Source organism: Ambystoma mexicanum, chromosome 6q, assembly GCF_040938575.1.
Source record: "Ambystoma mexicanum isolate Mex_15411 chromosome 6q, UKY_AmexF1_1, whole genome shotgun sequence".
In the NCBI taxonomy this organism is placed as follows: domain Eukaryota; kingdom Metazoa; phylum Chordata; class Amphibia; order Caudata; family Ambystomatidae; genus Ambystoma; species Ambystoma mexicanum.
This window is the reverse complement of record NC_090937.1, coordinates 1,376,825,265-1,376,842,013: the sequence shown is the minus strand read 5'-3', so window position 1 is coordinate 1,376,842,013 and position 16,749 is coordinate 1,376,825,265. Positions and strand designations below refer to the sequence as shown.

At 43.3% G+C, this 16,749-nt stretch overlaps 1 protein-coding gene across 1 annotated transcript in view; it reads left to right on the top strand.

Moving 5' to 3' along the window:
• ABLIM2 (actin binding LIM protein family member 2) overlaps window positions 1-16,749 on the top strand; it is a 1,607,463-nt gene that overhangs the window by 1,355,982 nt on the left and 234,732 nt on the right. The gene's annotated exons all lie outside the window — the stretch shown is intronic.

The following is a 16,749-nucleotide window of genomic DNA, read 5'->3' as shown; positions in this document are numbered from 1 at the left end:
CACAGCTCATGAAACTAATGCATTCTTTCAACATCTCAGCCTATAACTAAGTTGATTTATTTATTTTATTTTATCTATTTTGTTTTATTACATGCCGAAAACTGGACTGGCATCAGGGCATGGAAACACAAAACACACATGATATTACAACAATAGCATAAGGCATTTCCCCAGTCAATAATGACACCTGTAAGGAGGTCAGGTAGTGTCACTCGAACAGTTAGGTTTTGAAACTTTTTCGAAAAGAGAGCAGATTCCCTTCCGACCATAGGTTGGGAGGCAGAGCATTCCAAGCAACCGATGCTCTGTAAGAGAAGGATTTTCCGTTGACTTTTAGCTGTTTTGGGCATGGGAAAACTAGTAACATAGAGTTACTTGAACATAGAGGTTTTGCTGGTTGGTACATAGTTAATCTTTCCTTTAGAATTTCAGGGGCTGTCTGACAGACTGCCTTTTGAACAAAGATAGCCATTTTAAATTGAATTCTGGCTCTTACAGCGAGCCAGTGCAGAGACTTTCAAAATAGTGATGTATGCTCACCACGTGGTACTTGTTTTATAATCCTTGGAGGGAATGCAAATTCTTTTTATAAGCACCCCCTAAAAGGGCATTACAATAGTCCATTCTTCATAGGACAGTGGCCCTAGCCATAGTTTCACAGTTCTTCTCTGAAATCAGTGGTCTACTTTTTCTCAAGAGTTTCAGTTGATATTGGGCCTCATTAGGAGTGTGCCGGTCCAGAAACAACGGGTCCAGAAACAATGGTGCTGGTAAGCCTAACGGCACCGTTGTTTCTGGACCGGCACACTATGACTCTGCAGGCGGAAGCCGTCCCGCCCGCCAGGGTCAGACCTGAAATCACCCGCCCGCATAGTTTCACAGAAGCACCAGCACCATTGTTAACAGTGCTGGTGCTTCCATGGTCCCCATTGCCATGAAGTCTGGGGACTTACAAAATTACTGGCACCATGAATATCCATCTCCCGTGGTTGGAATATCCCGGTGTTACCGGGAAGTCAGGCACTGGTAATGCATTACGGGTCCGGCAGCAACCTGCCGGTTTTACCAGCCCTGTTAATGCCTGACCTGTAATGAGGGCCATTGTGTGCTATGAATGATGTTGTTTACTTGTGCATATGGACTAACATTACAGTCCAGGAAAGTGCCCAAGGTTTTGAGCTTAATCTCAGTATTGATCACACATCTCTCCAACAAGAAAGAGTTGTATCTGAGACCCAGTTTGGCTCTCTGAAACAGGGAGCCAAAAAGTAGGATTTCCAATTTAGCATCATTGAAACACATCCAATGCTCCACCATCCATTGTTTTACAATTTTGAAAGTGCCATTGAATCTAAACGAGTCTTGTTCGTAATTACCTTCCAATTTCAGCAACAGCTGAGTATCATCAGCATAGCTGTTGAAACAAATATGTGCCTCCTCCAGCAAATTACACAAAGGTTTCAAATATAAATTGAATAGACCAGGAGACAAACAAGCCCAGTGTGGTACTCCAAATGAGATTTGGCCATTCTCTGACAATGCCTCCCCCAATGTACAGCAGAGACACTGTTTGATTAAAAAAAAAAGAGTCAATCCACTTTATAGCATTTGGTGAGCACTTGGCTGTTTTATCCAGGGATGGCAAAAGAATGTTGTGATCCTTTCAATCAAAGGCCTCCGAGAGGTCGAAATGCTGATATGCAAATGTTGTTCAAGCTCTTCAGGAACAAGTGGGTATCAGGATGTATTCATTATCTTCTGGTAGTGGATAATTGTTTGAGGGAGAAGTCCCCAAAACTGAATCTAAAAAATACTGAAATCAAGATGACTGGGAAAAATATGTCCAACTTACTCACTGACATTTTGCTATCAGCTCCAGAAGATGGTATAAAAGTGTGTGTCATGATCTTATTATAGCACACTAGATTTCTGTAATAGTAAGGAAGAGAGGTCTTTCAACAACTGAATTATAAAGAGGATGTGTAAGTGACTCCAATCAAGCAATCCCACTAAGTCAGTGCCTTGTCTGGGGTGCCCAAGGGAAGCCCTTATTTATGTATTTTTATGGCAAGTAATAATCTGGATGATGAACCCTTGTATAACACCCCTCTCTTAGAATCCCCCTGACCCCACTGAGCCAAGAAGTAGATTTGTTTTGCAAATTTAAAAGGTTTATTTGAAAAATTAAACAATATATATATATATCACACTTCTATAAATAAATTGATAATGGATAGCACACTTGTGAATATGAGCAGTAATCAGAAATAGGTAATCCTACAGTAGCAGTTCTTGGTTACTTATGAATAGGAAAAGAAGAATAAGGTGGCAGAGAATGCTTTATATGGTTCAAGGAAAGGCAAGGTGAGGCAGAATACAACCCAGAAATAACCTTGAGATGATTTCAATCAAAAGATAATATGATCACTTTTTCTTGAACAATTCACCCCCCCCCCCCTATGCAATGTAAGGAGATGAAAAGGAGAGCATACAGTTCTCAGGAATGCAAACGATATAATTCGGTTCCCCCCTAGCAAGCTTAGAGGAAAACAGGTGGAAGTTTGAAACACAGGCCCAAAATGCTTTGAATGTGATGACAATGAAGTGAGAAAGGTGCTAAAAATGCTTTTAATTCCCTCTAGAGGTTCAGGGTGGGTGATATCTAGTTTATATTAGTTCAGGCTCACTTTAACAATGCTCTACGAGTAACTAGCAGGTTAAAACGAATTTTAGCAAAGGAAAGCAAGGAGCTGCTTATTTTGCTGAAATTGTGCAAAATGTCAAATCGCGACAAATTTAATCGCGTGCGTCGAGCATAATTACGGAGGCCCTATAAGGAGTAGTAAGTCGGTTCTAGGTTCGTTGGAAAGCCTAGAATCTAAATTTCGCTCCTAGCACAAATGGTTCCAGAGATACGGACGATTTTGTGAAGGTAGTTTTTCGGATTTGAAATTTAAAAGTTCAAAATGACAGGTGACAGTTTTCAGCTTTAAAAAGGACAGAATGACACACACGATTCCTATGAGGCAGTTCTAATAGGCTAAAATAGTTTGGATTAGATTATATTAAACTAAGAAATTGGTTTTGGCACAGTGAGTACTCACACTATATTTTTGAAATAAGCCGTCAAGGTCTAGTCAGGTTGGACGGGACTTCCGGCTGGTGGTTCTGAAGTCCCGGCTATCTGGGTCAGCTCTGCTCTCTGGGTCTGTCAAGCACCGGTTCTGCTCACAACGGTCTGGTTTGTGGTTCTCTCTGGTTCCGGATACAGCACTGCTTTCTGGATACTGCTACAGGTTCTTGCAAAAGTTCTTGGCAAAAATTCAAACAGCTCGCCCAGCTGTTGAATAGTTTGGTTGGTTTTGAGGCCTGCTGAAGAGGATTCAGCTTGTGGATTCAGGCCTCTCTGCTACAAATTCTGCAGTTAGTTTCTGCTACAGGTTCTGGAGATTGATGGATTTGAAGTCTGGATCTCTGGATGTGAAGTCTGAAGTCTCCCGGCAAAGCATCCTGCAAGAAAGTGGAAAGTGAATGTCCCTACCTGTCCTGCACTGTCTGCTTTTATGTGTTTAGAAAGTGGGTGTGTGCGTGGCATAACTGAGCCTGCCCCTTTCTACTTGTCATTGGCCCAATTCTCCCCTATCCCATGATGGGGGAAGGAAATGGATTGTCATCATGATGAGGTCTGTTTATGGGTCAGAGGATCCTCCCCTGGTCAATTTGCCCACAAATCTATATTTGATTCAAATACATATTTCCCAGATACACAAGTGGTTGACATTACATGTACATATTACAGATGAATTAAGACAGGTCTCTGTTCAAGCCCCATGTTCCTGCGAGCTGGAATTCAGAAATGACAACATTTTGCGCTTTTTGGTCAGTTTACCAATATCGGACATTTACCAAAAATTACACAAATGTGCGCAAGGAGTATGGACATTAATTGATGAAGTGTCAGATTTTTAACATGCAGACACTTGGAGTAAGACCCTATTTTCCGCTAGCAACCCCCCAGAATACACCACAGGGTCCTAACACCCCTTACAACGTGCACAGAAAAATCACAAGAATAATGATATTACTTATATAATTCTGACAAGTCCGTACTATGAATTATCCATCTTTTTTAAAATTATGCTCTGGCCCAAAGGGGTGTGCTTTCCCCCAAGCACACGGTGGAGTTTCTGGTTTGTCCACGTCCCCCAAGCTTAGCTTGCTAGCAGAGGCACTGCCCCTCCCATTTCCTTCCAAGAGGAAGCCATTTTACAACCCCCCTAATTTAACAATTGCCTGAGGCCAGGACAAGGCTTTGTTCAGTTTCCTGTAGTCCCCAGGTGCCACTCCCCTAATTCAATCAGAGAGGTGTCATCTCCTTTTGGCATTAATAAAATGAATTCCCCACAATTCTGGGTTGCTTTTGGCAATCAGCATTGCCATTCCCAATGGTTTCAGGCTACTGTGTGTGTAGCCCAATGGTGGTTTTAGGCAGTGCCCTCCTGTGCTCACAACATAGGCAAAAATGGGTGGCAGCCTATTCTTCATGTTTTCCCTGTGCACTCTCTGGGGAGTTCTGGCCATCATGATGTTTTCAATGCCAGTACTGCACAGTTTTATGGTAGGGCTTGGCTGCATGGGTAAAAACATCCCACAGATGTTTCCCTTTTTTGACATTTCCCAATAGAAACCATGTGATGATATCCCTTATCATATCATACTTCAACTGTTAAGAGAACATTTCTGAGTACTGCGAAATTTCTAATGAGTCAACTGCCGCAAGTTTTGAATGTTGCCACTCACCTTTCGACTTGCCATTATTATCTCTAAGCAGTCTTTGGAATGGCTGTAAGTCTGCTCCTAGTGTAATAAAAATGCCTCATTCAAGTGTGCCTCCAACTACTTGTCTCTTTCTTGCATCAAACTTCTGCTAGAAGCAAGCATTGGCAAATCCAACAGTTGTTCCTCTTTTATATGAATTCAATTGTCATGTGCCACACACTGCCACATTGGTACTCAAACAATTTGAGTACCAATGTGGCAGGAGTTCCTTTATGTTAAATGTTAAAGGTTTTTATATTGTGCACCGTCACCAACTGAGTTGGTCCCCAGGCACTCAAGCGGATCTGTAAAACAAGAAGGGGGGGGGCGGGCTATGTTAGTCGGGTGAAGAGGGAGTAGGAGAGTGAGAGAGAAGTGGTGTACTGTTGGCAGCTTCAGTTCGGTTTCCACCATGTGCTGAGCTTTGGTGTGAGTATCGGACCGGGGTGAGACCTTATGTGCTGTTGGTGCGGTTAATGTGCTGTTTGTTTGTTGTTGCGGTGTGGTGAGAGATGGTTGTGTGGATGTTCGGGCGAATTAGGTATGCAGAGATTTGAATTTGGGTTAGTGGGTTGTATGTCCTGGCAGGTCTTGTTTTGTTTAACTAGCATTCCTGTGGGTAGGCTTAGTTGCTGCTTTCCTTTCTTGTCGATCTAGCTGTTGTGGGTGATGGTGCGGTGCGTTCCCAGCTGTATTGTGGTGTGCTTTGTATGGTGGGGTTGGGTATGTCTTGTCCCCGCTTCCGCTGTGCATGCTGTGGATTGGCTTCTCCCTATTCCTTGCTATCAATTGTGACTTAGGTCTGTAATTTCGCCATCAGGGTGCTACTGATTAATCGTCCTTGTCCTTCTGTCTTTGTCTGCCTGTGTATTCAGTCTTAAGTGTCATCCTATCATAGTTATCTCTCAGTTTGTAGTTTGTTATGTCATAGAATGTTTTTCTTAGGAACCAGGATCAGTATATTCATCATTGTTTTAGCTATGTGTGTGCCTCTGTGGGCGGTCTTCTAATTACGCAGTGAAGAGCCAGGATTTGAGCAGTTTCCTGAATAGCAGGTGGTTTCTTGTTTTTACGTATGTTCTTTGGTAAGTCGTTCTGAGTTTTCAGTGCCTGGTGAGGGAAAAAAGATCCTCAGAGTTTTCTTTTGTTGTAGGGTCTCGGTTCAAGGTGGATGTTATTGCTCGATCTGAGCGTTCTTGTTGGTTGATGTGTTTCTCAGGAACTCTACGGCTTGGTTGTGGATTGCTCTGTGTGTAATACACATTGATTTAAATGTGATTTGTTGTTTGATTGGTAGCCACTGTAGTATTTTTCACGCAGATGTGATGTGTTCTCTTCATGTCACGACTCGCTCCCTTCGCTCCCGTTCCCACCAGTTGGGGGCATGATTTGGGGTTTATTCCCTACTGGACTTTTCCTCCGAACTTTATGCTACAGTGCTGTGATGATTTGGGAGCGCTAAATCCCTATTTTCCCAGCTACTTCCCTTCCGGATCCATTCCAGGTTTTTGGCAGCCAGCATGCTTCTTTAACCAAATGACTATGCTTCCCAGAATGCCTGGCCCACTGCTCCACCTTCACCCTTGCAACACAAGGTTGGGTGGAGGATAGGTAACAGCTGTGGCGGCAGGTGCAGCAATCAGCACACCCGAGGCGTGTGCTCGTTAAGCAGCTTTAAAAGCCTCAGTCTTACTTCAGTCCAGCGCTGGTCATCGTTTGCAGTGTTCCTGTTTTTGACTAGTCCCTGGTTCCTGATTCCTTGCCTTTGTACCTACTTCCTTGTTCCTGTTTTCTTGTTTCCTCCGCCCTGAATTTCAGATTCATGCGCTAATTGATTTCTGCTCCCTTGATTTCCCTTTTTGTCTTCCTCTGTTTGCAGGCAGCATTTCTCAGTGCTTTCCCCTTTTAGATGCAGCCCAGTTTGTCTGTGTTCTATATTTCTTTGACTCTGTCCTTTCCTGCTGTTACCCATTTGCCTTAGCCTTCCTCTTAGTTTAGTTTCCTGTCTTTTCCTTGGAGGGGTAGGGAGAAGTTTGCATAGGTTATTTCGTTTTACCCTGCTCCTGATCCTTACTTTCTAGAGGATCCATTCCATGTTTTCCACTGCACTTCTGCATTTATTTTCCCTTTGATTATTAGGTGTGGTGTGCGGTAGTAGCTAGCTCCTGTGTGAATGCTTATGTTTTCCTCACTATTTTGTAAACACTATTCCCACTTAGGTATTTAGTTTTCCTTCCATTGCTGTTCTAGCCTTTCGGGGTCCCAGTTTCTTCAACAGGATTCGTGGGCTAGCTGACATTCAAGAGGTTTATCTCGTCCTCGTGAGTACAGTTCTTAAGTTCCCTTATGTAATACCATCAAGAGTGTTAGTACACAGATCCTGTCATTGCTTGCCCTCCACGTGGGTTTAGCGCTGTCAGTACCTGTAACAGCAATTGGGGGTAAGGCACTTGCCGACTTTCCTCGCGGTCAGGTGCTTACCCCACATCCCTTTTCATATATTGGTTTTGATGTCACACTCTATTTGCACTCCTGGGTTCTAGCATACCTGAGTCGTAGTTCCTGGGTGCACATTTCCCTTGCCATATTCGCTGCCTTTGTACTCGCCTGACTAATCCTGACAGTATGACCAGCCCAAAATTCCCATTGAATATGGCAAGTTTAAGAAAGAAAGGCAGCAAGGCCTCTAACAAGTTTGTACAGAAAGCTTCCCCTACATTTACCTGTGACAATCAAATCACTAGTCCTGACTCCAATGAACTCCTTGTCACGAATGGGCATTTACGTGCAAAGTATTTTTCCCATAGGATGGCACATCCTACATGGCCTGATCCTAGTTCTATCTTTGGTTTTGATCCCGATTCTATGTCAGCACAAGCCTTAGCCGCAGAAAACAACACACTGTTAGACTTATTATACGAGAGTACCTCTGTTGTTGAACCCTATGATTCCAGTTGTGCTTCACCTCAGATAGAACAGTTTCATGATACCAACATAAAGAATGGAGGGGTTTCTTGCATAACTTCTGTTTTCTACCCTCAGTCTAACGCATACTCTGTTGCACAGGTACATACTGTAGTCCCTAATGCCAAAAGGTCTTTCGTCTAGCACAGCGCTTAATCTAGGCACAGGTTCTAACAATTGTTCTGCTGTTTATCAGGGATTGCAGTTAGCTGAAGAGTTACAAGCCACTCCTTTACCAAAAATACCCTGTGTAGCAGTTTGTCATAATTCTGAGCTAGCACACATACAAGCTTCTGATTTCCAAACACAATCCACAATGGTGGCATACACAGATTCAGTCACTACCGTAGGCTTAGGCCCTGCTCTTGATACAGCTGCTGAGACTGAAGTAGATGTTAAAGCTGATGTGGAAAACAATGTTACCTCTGGGTTCACTCTTCCTTCTGCCACTTCTGATCAATACGAACAGTCAGAGACAGTACAGATTTCATGTTCTGATGGACTCATTCCACAGTATACTGAACCAAAGAACCGTCAGGCGGTTCCTGAACTGTTGATTGATAATCTGCCTCTTTCAGAAGCTAAGACAGAGGAATGGACAATAGACGAAATCCTGATTAACAGAGTCTTTACTATGGTGATTCCACTGATTGATTTTGACTTCTACAAAGAAAAAGACTCTGTGTCACCCACTAAAGAAAGGGACTGCAAGGGTACAGCTCAGTCTTTGGTTACTGGTGCCAAGGAGTCTACTGCCCTAAAGGTGCCTTTCATTCCTGAGCCACCGATGGGTCTGTCAACTTCTGAGACTTCTGTCTGTCCTCCTACAACCATTGACTCTTCTATGATTCAATCCACAGCCCTGCAGTCATCTTTGGCACACCTGTCTTCAACCAATGAACCGCTGCCATGTCTGCCATTTACTCAAGAGCCAGTCCCAAAGACCTGGACATGTTTGTATCCAGCAACCGAGATTGCTCCAGCTTGCATGCCTTCAGCCTCAAGGTTTCCCCTGACCTGCCTGTCTTCAGCTACAGTGACTCATCCTGCAGATCTTCCTTCAGCTTTAGAGCCTCCGGTAGTCCATCAAAAGAGCATGTCTTCAGTCCCGGAGTATACTGAGTATTTGCCTTCAGTTCATGAGACGCCTGTATCCTGCATAGCCTCGCTGCCAATATCAGAGGTATACCTGTCTACACCATCAGATTCTGCTGTATTTTCTTCTGCTCCAGCGATTCCTCCTGAATCCCAACCATTTACAGTCGATGAACGTCTAGCCTGCCTTTCTTTTGCTTCAGGAGGAGCACCAGAATGCCTGCCTTTTCCACAAGACGATTCTCCCAACTGCTTCACTTTAGCATCAGAGCCTCCTAAAGATGCAGCATCAGAGTTTGAGACTTTTGCCAGCTCCCGCTTCAGAGTCATCAAGCTGGACCAAGTGGTGAGTCAGAACCACTCACTTGGGTGTGCACAAGGGGTGGTGCAGACCGGCGTATTACCTACAGGACTTGTGCAACAGAATTCCGCCAAGAAGCACCAGTCGGGTGCTAGTAGCCAAAGGAAGGGAATGACTTCTGCAGTTCAAGATGTGTCTGTTATTGCTCCTTCTGCGAGTCTGCCTGAAATACCAAGTACTGCGTCTATCACTCCTATCAGGATGCCAAACATCCCTGCTGTGGTATCCCACGTGAAACAAAGTGGCTACACGACTGACACCAGGAGTACTAGCCTTGTACAACCCATTGGACTTTCAGGTCTCCAAGGCGTAGAACATGTGCAGTCAAACCTTAGTCACTTTCAACCACAAGCCTTTTCCCAGATGGATGACAGAAGGAAATCTGAACCTCTACCTCAGCCACCACCTTCTCTAATGGCTGAGCATAAACCTTTCCTGAAGCCAGCATTTTCCTCACCTCCCGCATGTCCACTCTCGGCAGAAAGGCTAACAGAGCTTCTACCATTGCCTAAGGCATGTTGCACCAGCCTGCCTCCCTCCTCAAAGACTTATAAGGGTCCACTCCCTGTGACTGAGCTTCCTGGACCTTCCAACTCTGCTTCTGGTCCTGCAAGTCCTTCATGCCTTTCTTCGAACCATGAGTCTCTTCCTCACCAGAAGCCACCGTTTCCATCAGTACCACCTCCAAAGACAAAGCACTCCTATCATGGAAGTCCATCTGCCTTTGCCCACAGGCCACCATTTCCATCAGTACCACCTCCAAAGAAAAAGCACTCCCATCATGGAAAGAAGATGTCTCGTGCGGGTGGCGGGCACCCGAAGCCGGCCGTAGGAGGGGGTATACTGTCACGACTCGCTCCCTTCGCTCCCGTTCCCACCAGTTGGCGGCATGATTTGGGGTTTATTCCCTACTGGACTTTTCCTCCGAACTTTATGCTACAGTGCTGTGATGATTTGGGAGCGCTAAATCCCTATTTTCCCAGCTACTTCCCTTCCGGATCCATTCCAGGTTTTTGGCAGCCAGCATGCTTCTTTAACCAAATGACTATGCTTCCCAGAATGCCTGGCCCACTGCTCCACCTTCACCCTTGCAACACAAGGTTGGGTGGAGGATAGGTAACAGCTGTGGCGGCAGGTGCAGCAATCAGCACACCCGAGGCGTGTGCTCGTTAAGCAGCTTTAAAAGCCTCAGTCTTACTTCAGTCCAGCGCTGGTCATCGTTTGCAGTGTTCCTGTTTTTGACTAGTCCCTGGTTCCTGATTCCTTGCCTTTGTACCTACTTCCTTGTTCCTGTTTTCTTGTTTCCTCCGCCCTGAATTTCGGATTCATGCGCTAATTGATGTCTGCTCCCTTGATTTCCCTTTTTGTCTTCCTCTGTTTGCAGGCAGCATTTCTCAGTGCTTTCCCCTTTTAGATGCAGCCCAGTTTGTCTGTGTTCTATATTTCTTTGACTCTGTCCTTTGCTGCTGTTACCCATTTGCCTTAGCCTTCCTCTTAGTTTAGTTTCCTGTCTTTTCCTTGGAGGGGTAGGGAGAAGTTTGCATAGGTTATTTCGTTTTACCCTGCTCCTGATCCTTACTTTCTAGAGGATCCATTCCATGTTTTCCACTGCACTTCTGCATTTATTTTCCCTTTGATTATTAGGTGTGGTGTGCGGTAGTAGCTAGCTCCTGTGTGAATGCTTATGTTTTCCTCACTATTTTGTAAACACTATTCCCACTTAGGTATTTAGTTTTCCTTCCATTGCTGTTCTAGCCTTTCGGGGTCCCAGTTTCTTCAACAGGATTCGTGGGCTAGCTGACATTCAAGAGGTTTATCTCGTCCTCGTGAGTACAGTTCTTAAGTTCCCTTATGTAATACCATCAAGAGTGTTAGTACACAGATCCTGTCATTGCTTGCCCTCCACGTGGGTTTAGCGCTGTCAGTACCTGTAACAGCAATTGGGGGTAAGGCACTTGCCGACTTTCCTCGCGGTCAGGTGCTTACCCCACATCCCTTTTCATATATTGGTTTTGATGTCACACTCTATTTGCACTCCTGGGTTCTAGCATACCTGAGTCGTAGTTCCTGGGTGCACATTTCCCTTGCCATATTGGCTGCCTTTGTACTCGCCTGACTAATCCTGACACTTCAAGGTAGTTTGAGACGCAGTCTTGCTGCCGCATTTTGTATGCGGTATAGTTTTTTTAGAAGCCGTTCAGGCATACCCAGGTATAGGCTATTTATTTATGTTTATTTATGGCAGCGCCTGGCAAATGCCTATCCCATGACTACACAAAAGCCAAAACTGTTGGCTTTGCCAATGCTTATTATTGATTGTAATTAAGCAGCTAACATAATTACTCCAGTGAAACAGTGCACCAAGCTATCCAATGGTTTTATACATTTTTAATCAACTGTTCACTTGAGTTCTGTGAAAAAACTAACCATTCCTCCCAAGGAAAGCTCAATTCAAATCCTTGCTTTGCTCTATATTGTATCTTCACTGTGGTTGTTGTTGTACGTTATCCTCGTGCTAAATTAGTGAGCACAGAAATTACGAGAAAATGAAGATGTTTGGATTCCTCTGAATAGTGTTAGGATTACCTAACTAAAGTAGAATAATCAGAGCTAGTGCTCCTAACCTGCTGATTCAGATGCTAAGTCACATTAGTTGTCTACTTAATCAATTAACTATTGAAAATACAACTGTTGATTGCAAAAGATTTGTTGCGTACCTCCTTTCAGTGGCTTTCTTTCATAGTCCAATATGTCTTTAAGACTGTCTAACAAAGCAGCCCTCCTTAACACCATGAAATATGCCCATCTAGTGTGGCATGCAGGATCTTCACAACAGGAAAAACTTTGGTGCTTGAACTCCAAAAATGTGCCACGCAGGAAGACCAAGCAGTTCCTGGTGGGTTCCACCTACCTAGAGGGATTCTCATATGGTTTACTAAGAATGACTCTTGAGTCCTGCCATCCTATCGGGGTATTTGTGACTAGAGATGTGAATTTAACCAGCCAATTAGAGATCCTGAGCTATTCTATAGAAGGTGGGATGGCCTTTATGAGGCCTGGCTTGCATTTTGTTTCCTTTTTGGTTTTTGGTTTGCTGTTGTGCTAGGAGTGGACAGGACAGCTTCACAAATTGGAAGAGGTTTGAGGTGCTTTTGGTAAATTGAGGATGATTTTTGAAGAGTTAGACAGTTGTTTGTGGTGTTTGTTGACCCTTATTTGACTCTCTTTTGTCTTTTTGTAGTTGTTTGTGGCATTTCTGGTGTTCCTTAATCCTGTTAAACATCTGTTGTATGTGTGTATTTTAGGCCATGTCTGTAATATTCATTTTTCACTCGTAATACCATTTAAAATATGCTTTAAATAAACAAAAATGTTCCTATTCTTCCCTTGCTCTCTTTTTTGACCTTGAGTCACACCAAATAATTTAAAATCAAAACACCATTCCTAACAATTCTCCTGCGTTTTTTAAAACTATTTTCAGAAACCAGACAAGCCCTCTTTTATTGTGCATCAGCCTGTCACCATCCCTACTATTTCTGTGTCCTGAAAATTCTTTCCTATTTTGTGAATCTTGCGTGAATCTCTTTGTTGGTCCTTGTGACTTGCTTTCGTTTTTTTGAAACTGCACATTGATACCTTAGGCTACATATACTTTTATATGGATGGAGTGACAGCGGGAGAAGATGAACTGGACTACTTCTCAACCTCTAGAAAGAGGTTGAGGTAGTAAACCCATAGGTTGAGATGGTGGTTGAGTAGTGTCAGAAGGTGGTTGCTATGGAGCATTAGGAATTGTAGGTGGTGCTTGAGAAGGGGGAAATAGATTGAGGATGAAAACAGGGAATTTGAGAAGGAGGTTGGAGAGGGATATCCTTTAGAGGGGAGAAATTTTGGCCCAGACCCGTTTATTGAAGGAGCTAGTGAGATGCAGGAATAAAATGTGGCTACTAATCAAGATTTGTCTGTTGTAGCTGTAGGGCCTTTCCGGAGTGACTGCAGAATGCAAATGTTACATTGACCTTGTAGTTGGTGGGGATGATGTGGCACCCTAGCAGCGGCAGGGAGAGGCAGATGCTGAAACAAAGGGGTACAACAGGCAGAGAGGAGAGCAGGAGGTGGTGATGCTGAAGGAGACTAAAGAGCCTCAGTGGAAAAGCCGGAGATGGTCCCCCAGCAGATGGTTCACAAGGAGAATAATGGGCCCCCTGGATCCTTGCCTATACATGCACAGGGTGGCAAGGCAGGCTCAGGCGTCCCTTGTGCAGTTAAAGGCGGGATGGAAGTCATCTCCACCAATGACATCACTGGTCATGGTTATGAGCCACAGGAATACTTCATCTTCCTGGAGGGGAAGACTATTAGAAGGAAGGAACATGTAGTAAATACAACCTTTGCCAGGAGATAGGTAAGTGAGTAATCCAGAAAATAGTGCTTTAAGCACCTCATTGATGCTCAAGCACTGTCCATTAACTTGGGAACCAGGACACTTCCAGACGTGGTTCAAATATTCCTGAAAGGCTTATGAAGAGACTGATCTGTTGATAGGACTTCCCTCAAAGTTCAGCCTCAAGAACCAGAGTTATTAGTTAAAATGAGATTACAGCTTCCCTGAAAGAATCACAGATAGCAGACTTGGGAATATGGTATCTTATTGAATCAGATACCTGTCCAGAAAATCTCAATGTTCTAATTTCTATCCTTTTTGAAGCCATCACAAAGATCTGAAATTTGCACCTGAAACCACATGTGACATGAGACACAGTGCATTGCGACCGGCATGATCAGACCAATTCAATAATAAATAATTTGGGACACTTATCTGTAATTTGAAGAAAAGTGTCATGTTGAGATTTTAATTTCATATTTGAAGTTGTTCAGAAATGCCATTTCAAATTGGTGGTGCCATAACTCCCAGAAATGGATCCCAGTGACTAAAGGAACCAATCAGAGGTAAGGGGATAGACCTTGCCCAGAGTGTAAAGCTAGAGGTGGCCAATCAGAATAATCAACCAGTAAGCTGGCACATTTTATTACACGCATTTTTATGGGTGTGGTTTTGAGATCTTAAAATGAGACGCACAGTGGAAAAGGGAGATGCTTCTGCTTGGAGATGAACATCAGATCAGATGAGAAGAAAAATAAAGGATTAGACACTGGGAACTGAGCTGAAGGAGAAGATCAGAGAGAGACTGCTGAAGATTCAAAATTGCAAGGGGGGCAGAGGGAGGTCGATGAGACCAGGAGAAAACTGAACTAAAATCTAGAGGTGCCAGGAGAGGCAGAAGAAGAAGAGCATTTGGAATGTCATCCATCACCAGGTCTTACAGTAAGATGACCCGGAATACCTGCTGACTACCTCCTAAATGCACCAGTGCATAAACCCAGAGAAATTTTAAGTGAGTAAACTTGTCCAACAGAACAAAGTATTGGTGGGGTTCTGTTTGAATTAATGTCTTACCCTATGTAGATATTCATGGGTCGGGTATCCAGGAGTAGATCCGTAGTATTTTCTTACTAACTAATAAGTTAATTAACTCCCACATAGTCAAAGAACGTGGGTACAAGCTCAGTGAAATTTGAAATCTCAGATCCCTCTCCCAACACGGATAATGATATAGATGTTAAAGTAATTGGGGATTACCTACTAACCTTTTTGCCATCCACAGAAATCCCCTAAATGGAAGGGGTGCATTTAAAAAACAAAATTCTGAATGATTTAACAATCCCTGAACCAAAGCAGAGGGGGTGTTAAATCATGACTGAACCTCTGGGTTTGTGCTGGGCATAAAGTTGTTTTCCAGGGTAAGCAAATGTAAATAACTAATTTAAAAGCACAGTCTCTATATAGAGGGTAGAAAAGGACTCTGAACTGAAGAGACATTTTTCACTGCATAGTGGGAAAGGAAAAGGGTTCAATATATTGAGAAAAGTATTTTGTTAAATAATGGTTGTGTGAGTACATTGCTATAAATTAAGAGTGTTCAGGGAGGTCAGAAATAAAGAGCTCTGTACATATCAAATTTAATTTTTAACCAACAGAGGAGTGCTATGTGTATTTAAGTGAAGCCAATTACAAAATACCATGCCAAATAAAATGGTCATTTCATGTTCAATCATCATGCATTGTTTATGACTATATTTAGGGGAATTTTGTGAGTGTCCCAATCACCTTAAGTCTTTCCAGACCTGGGTTTCTCTTTACATATGACCTAGGGCAATTTGGGATAAAAAAAATGAAAACTGCACCTGTTGTGTCTTAGATATTTTCTGAATTTGTATTGCCAAAAGTGAATGGTGCTCAATTTGTTGCTTTTTAAGTTTTGTCAGAAGGAAAGATTTTGTGCCACAGAGTGGCGTGCCTTCTGAAGATTATTGTGTGATGGTGATTTTGCCTATTGATTAATAAATATGTATTCTTTCTACACACTGGCCTGATTCTTGTGTTACCCATTGCAAAGAGGTAAGGGATAATAGTGGTGTGATATTTGTCACGGGCAGGGCTAGTCCGAATCTGGTAAACTGGTGTGGCACTTTTGATTGATTGAAGAGAGGGAAGGAATTCCATTAGTGGTTCCCCCATACATCTATTCTACAACAGAAATATTCCTTCACGACTCGCTACCTGTCCCTAAACTCCTGTTTATTGTATTCACCTCCTTTCTACATTAAGCAGACCATCAACATAGCCTTTGCGTGCTGCTGAGTCTAAATGTGTGATAATGCTCTTTGTGCGTTCGCTGCCACATATAAAAATGCATATGTCCTCAATAATACTTTGGCATACTCCACCCTCCCCCCAACAACATAACATACATGCACATATACATATCGCTGCATTAGAATAATTCCCAACATGCAAAAGGTGCACATTCCTAAGACTGCCTTGGCATACTGTTCCACCTGCCAAGTCATATGTGCCTAAGACTGATTTGACCTACTCCCCTGCCTACAAAATTCATGTGCACCTATGCCTACATTTGCGTAGTCCGCCACCTGCAAAATTCATGTGTGGTTAATACTGCTTTGGTGTACACCTTTCTTTACAAAAATGATGTTTGCCTTACACTTCTTAGGACATTCACATACCTACAGGATTACCTTGTGCCCAACACTGCTTTTGTTCTCCCCCCTGCCAACAAAATACATGTGTTATTGTCACTGCTACTGCCTTCTCCTGTTTTGGTGTGGCCTCCTTAAAAATCAGATGTCCCCAATCACCTTAAAAATTTGATCTGATTCCCTACCGCTACCTAATCCTAGACTACAACATAACTGCACAAATTCTCTTCCATCACTCTCAAGGGCTCCTTGGAATTGCTTTTCCTTCTTCAAACGCCAGTCTCCAAATATGTCGTAGGTCGAAGGTGCATTCTAGTGCCAGAGATTTGTTATGTGTCCAGCTAGACTGAAATGTATCCTAGGTCGTAGCTGCAATCTGATATCTGTTGTGCTTTGAGTATTAGAGCGGAGTATGGATGTGGATATGTGTGTATTGGTTTCCGTGCCTGCGT